The following is a 5705-nucleotide window of genomic DNA, read 5'->3' as shown; positions in this document are numbered from 1 at the left end:
ATGATTGGCTTCTATAGGAACTTAGAATTTCAGATAGTGTTATTGATTCTCCTAGTTAAGTTTGTTGATTCTTGAACACAACTACTTTTATGAGTCTTGGCCGTGGCCCTAAGCACTTTGTTTTCCAGTATTACCACCAGATACATAAATGCCACTGACACATAACTGGGTGAACCTTTCCAGATTGTGACTTAGCTTTGCTAAAGTCCCCAATTAGAGGTGTCCAGAGTGCTTAAGCACATTCTTTTGCTTTGGATCACGACTTTAACCACTCAGTCTCAAGCTTTTCACTTGGACCTGCATGCCACAAGCACATGGTTAGGGACAACTTGATTTAGCCGCTTAGGCTTGGATTTTATTTCCTTGGGCCCTCCTATCCATTGATGCTCAAAGCCTTGGATCCTTTTTACCCTTGCCTTTTGGTTTTAAGGGCTATTGGCTTTTTCTGCTTGCTTTTTCTTTTTCTTTCTATTTTTTTCGCCACTTTTCTTCTTTTTTTTTTGCAAGCTTTGTTCTTTCACTTGTTTTTCTTGCTTCAAGAATCAATTTCATGATTTTTTCAGATCATCAATAACATTTCTCTTTGTTCATCATTCTTTCAAGAGCCAACAACTTTAACATTCATAAACAACAAGATCAAAATTATGCACTGTGATGCATGGAAACTTGTCTCTCAACAAATTTCCCTTCGGCAGGTATACCGAATTGTCGTCAAGTAAAACTCACAATAGAGTGAGGTCGAATCCCACAGAGATTAATGGATTAAGAAAACAATGATTAATTGATTATCCTAGTTAGACAAATCATATTGGAGTGATAAGTAACAAGGAAATGTAAATGGCATAAAAGTAAAGAAAAGCTATAAAGTGCAGAAGAGTAAAATGGCAAGAAAAGTAAATGTAAGAACTAAAAATAAAATGAACATTGGGATCAAGAGATGTTGCAATTCTCCAGATCAAGTTCATTCTCATCTCTTCCTCAATCAATGCATTCATTGATCTCCTTGGCAATCTTAAGTGATTGGATTCCAATTTCTTAGTAACCCAATCTCTCAAATCTTGATCAATAGCCAATTCCTTGGTCAATTGCTCATGAGAAGAGATGAAGTATGGTCACTGATTATACCACATGCATTTCCCAAATCAAGTATTGGGGTGATTATAGTCACATATCCATCCCAACCCAACTTGGTCCAGCACGAGAAAGCATTTCTAGCATGATCTCTTCATTCCTCTTCCAAGGTTCCGAAGAGATCCAATTATGGAGAGTTTCTTTTCCAAGACAACTAACCAATTGAATTAAGATTGAAAGCTTTCTAGTAAGATCAAGAGAAAAGAAAGAAGAAGAAGAATAAAAACTATAATTGATCCATTGAATCACAATAGAGCTCTCTAACCCAATAAAAAGAGTTAGTTGATCATTGCTCTACCAAAATAGAAAAGGAAGAAAGTGCAGAAAAATAAAGATAAAGATTAAACTGAAATTGAAACTTCAAAATTCATAAATGGAAGGTACAAAGAAAAGAAACTACTCCTATGGAAGAAAAGAAGAGAAAAGGAAGAAGAGTGGTTGAGGGGAGGGGTCCGAAGACCCACTCCCCTTGGAGTGTGCCAATTCACAGAAATTCGAATTGGTCTTCGCTCTCTCCCCCTTCCTTCCTTTCTCCCGTATCTAGAATGACTTGAATGTAAAAACTAAGGCCTTTATATAGGCTCTCCTAAATTACAAAATGAAATTAAAAGCAAATTACACTTAAATAAAAATTCCTATTCTAGATGCTTCTTGTGGCCTTGATTGGTTGACAATTGTGGACTTGCTTGCTTGAGCTTTGAAGTGGACTTGAGAGAGAAGTGAGTTAAGTTGAGGTCCAGGTGCTAAAGTTAGTGCTAAAGTTAGCCACACTAACGCTACAAGTGTGGCGTTAGTGCTAAAGTTATTGTGGTTAACGTTGCACTTGCTGCCCAGTTGGTGTTTTTGGGGCTTAAAAGATGCCTCTTGTTTGTACTCCAATTTCATGCCCACTATAGAGTATTATATATCGTTGGAAAGCTCTGAATATCATATTTCTAACGCAACTAAAATCACCTCAATTGGACCTCTGTAGCTCAAGTTATGCTCATTTGAAGCGGACATGGTCGCTGGCATAGTCGCTAGCGTTAATGGAAAACTTGAGTGCCAATAACGCTAGCGACCAGGGCTTCATTATTGCCAGTTTCTGAAGCTCAAACTTAGTGTCCACCCCATACTATTATATATTGTTGGAAAGCCCTGGATGTCTACTTTCCAATGCTATTGAAAGTGCATCATTTAAAGCTCTAAAACTCGAGTTACACTTCTTGGAAGGTGAAGAGGTCAGCTGGCCTTACTACAGGTTGATACCATGTTCATCATTGCACTTTCGGGGCAGATTTTCTCCCTGAAATTTAGTATCAACCATGTAGTGCCATATATGCTTGGAAAGCTCTGGAATCCTACTTTCTAATGCCACTGAAATCACCTCATTTGGAGCTTTGTAGCTCAGGTTATGCGTGTTTGAATAAGGCATGGTCAGGCTGCCAGGTGGGACTTTTGCCCACGTTAACTACCACGTTAACTAAGTTAACGTGGGAGTTAACGTGGCTCATAGTGGCTTGTGTGGGCTCATTCCAACTTTAGTGATAATGTTGGGTGTCACTAACGTTGGCGATCACCTCCCTTCTTCACGTTAGCTTCCACGTTAACTAGGTTAATGTGGGAGTTAACGTGGCTTATTGGGGCTTGTGTGGGTTCCTTCCAACGTTAGTGACAATGTTTGGTGTCACTAACATTGTCGACCACCTTGTTTCTTCACATTAGCTTCCACGTTAACTAGGTTAATGTGGGAGTTAACGTGGCTTATTGTGACTTGGCCAACGTTAGTGATAAAGTTGAATGTCACTAACTTTGGCTTCCCCTTTACTTCTTAACGTTAGAGGCCACGTTAACTAAGTTAACGTGGCAACTAACGTGGCCACTTATGAGCTTGGTCCAACGTTAGTGATAATGTTAAGTGTCACTAACGTTGGCTCTATTTCCTTTCTTCAAAGTTAATGCCACTTCCTTCCTTCCACGTTAGTGCCCACGTTAGTGTAACTAATGTAGCCACTAACGTGGCTCTTCTCTTCTTCTTTTGGCCTGAAATCAATCAAACAAAGTGCATCAAAGTCTTGCTCTTAATCATGGGATCATGCATTATCCAATTTATCATATAATTCATGCAAAATTCTCATGAAATCATGTAAAGTGCACAATGTATGCTTGAATCAAGATGTAAGTGAATATCTATCAAAAACTCGCTTATTTCCTAAGAAAATGCATGAAACTACCTTAAAAACAGTAAAGAAAAGGTCAGTGAAACTGGCCAAAATGCCCTGGCATCACACTGTTTAAGCATTCATTCAGAAAATAAAAAGTATTGTCACCACATCAATATAATTAAACTAATTTCACGGACAATTTTCGAAATTCATGTACTTCTTGTTCTTTTTGAGTTAAAAACATTTTTCATTTAAGAGGGGTGAAGGAGTTATGGAATTATTTATAGCCTTAAGACATAGTTACTCAACACTAATGATCATGAAGTAGAGACACAAAACATAGATGACATAATAAGCATAAAAACCGAAAAACAAAAAAAAATAAGAACAAGGAATGAGTCCACCTTAGTGGCGTCTTCTTCTTGAAGGACCAATGATGTCCTTAAGCTCTTCTATGTCCCTTCCTTGCCTTTGTTGCTCCTCCCTCATTGCTCTTTGATCTTCTCTTATTTCATGGAGAATGATGGAGTGCTCTTGATATTCCACCCTTAATTGTTCCACATTGTAACTCAAATCTTCTAGGAAAGTGTTGAGTTATTCCCAATAGTTGTTGGGAGGAAAGTGCATCCCTTGAGGCATCTCTGGGATTTCTTGGTGATGAGCTTCCTCATGCGTCTCTTGGGTTCCATGAGTGGGCTCTCTTATTTGCTCCATCCTTTTCTTAGTGATGGGCTTGTCCTCCTCAATGAGGATGTCTCCTTCTATGATAACTCCAGCTGAGTAACATAGATGGCAAATAAGATGAGGAAAAGCTAGCCTTGCCAAAGTAGAGGACTTATCGGCTATTTTGTAGAATTCATGGGAGATGACTTCATGAACTTCTACTTCCTCTCCAATCATGATGCTATGAATCATGATGGCCCAATTCACAGTAACTTCAGATCAGTTGCTAGTGGGGATGATAGAGCGTTGAATGAACTCCAACCATCCTCTAGCCACAGTCTTGAGGTCCAGTCTTCTCAGTTGAACCGGCTTGCCTTTGGAATCTCTTTTCCATTGAGCTCCGTCCACACATTTGTCCATAAGGACTTGGTCCAACCTTTGATTAAAGTTGTCCCTTCTAGTGTAGGGGCGTGCATCCCCTTGCATCATGGGTAAGTTGAATGCTAACCTTACATTTTCCGGACTAAAATCTAAGAATTTCCCCCATACCATTGTAAGATAATTCTTTGGATTCGGGTTCACACTTTGATCATGGTTCCTAGTGATCCATGCATTGGCATAGAACTCTTGAACCATTAAGATTCCGACTTGTTGAATGGGGTTGGTTAGAACTTCCCAACCTCTTCTTTGGATCTCATGTTGGATCTCCGGATACTCATTTTTCTTGAGCTTGAAAGGGACCTCAGGGATCACCTTCTTCTTGGCCACAACATCATAGAAGTGGTCTTGATGGGCTTTGGAGATGAATCTTTCCATCTCCCATGACTCGGAGGTGGAAGCTTTTGTCTTCCCCTTCCCTTTTCTAGAGGATTCTCCGGCCTTAGGTGCCATCAATGGTAATGGAAAAACAAAAAGCTTATGCTTTTACCACACCAAACTTAAAATATTGCTCGCCCTCGAGCAAGAGAAGAAAGAAAAGAAGAAGAAGAAGAAAAAAATATGGAGGAGAGGGGGAGAGGTGTATTCGGCCAAGAATGAGAAGAGAGGTTTGTGTTGTGTGAAAATTAAGGAGAATGGAAGGGTTTATATAGGGAAGTGAGAGAGGGTAGGTTCGGCCATTTATGGTGGGTTTGGGTGGGAAAGATTTTTGAATTTTGAAGGTAGGTGGGGTTTATGGGGAAGAGTGGATGGATGTGAGTGGTGAAGGGGGTAATTGGGAAAGTGTGTTATAGGATTAATTAGGAGGTATGGTGGGAATATGTTAGGTGGGGATCCTGTGGGGTCCACAGATCCTGAGATGATCCTGTGGGGTCCACAGATCCTGAGGTGTCAAGGATTTACATCCCTGCACTAATTAGGCATGTAAAATGCCTTAGCATACCATTCTGGCATTTAAACGCCGAAGTGGTGCACGTTCTGGGCGTTCAACGCCCATGTGTAGCATGTTTATGAAGTTGAACGCCAGTTCCATGCTTGTTACTGGCGTTTAGCGCCAGCTTTCCTCAGGGCATATTCCTGGCGTTCAAATGCCAGGATGTTGCTTGTTTCTGGCGTTCAGCGCAGATCCATGCTCTGTTCTGGCATTGAACGCCAGCCAGATGCTCCTTACTAGCGTTTAAACGCCAGTAAGTCCTTCCTCCAGGGTGTGATTTTTCTTCTGCTATTTTTGATTCTGTTTTTAATTTTAGTATTTCTTTCGTGACTCCACATGATCATGAACCTAATAAAACACAAAATAACAATAAAATAAAAATAAAATTAGATAAA

This window comes from Arachis hypogaea, chromosome 3 (genome assembly GCF_003086295.3).
Source record: "Arachis hypogaea cultivar Tifrunner chromosome 3, arahy.Tifrunner.gnm2.J5K5, whole genome shotgun sequence".
NCBI classification, from domain to species: Eukaryota; Viridiplantae; Streptophyta; class Magnoliopsida; order Fabales; family Fabaceae; genus Arachis; species Arachis hypogaea.
Note: the sequence above shows the minus strand (reverse complement) of the source record.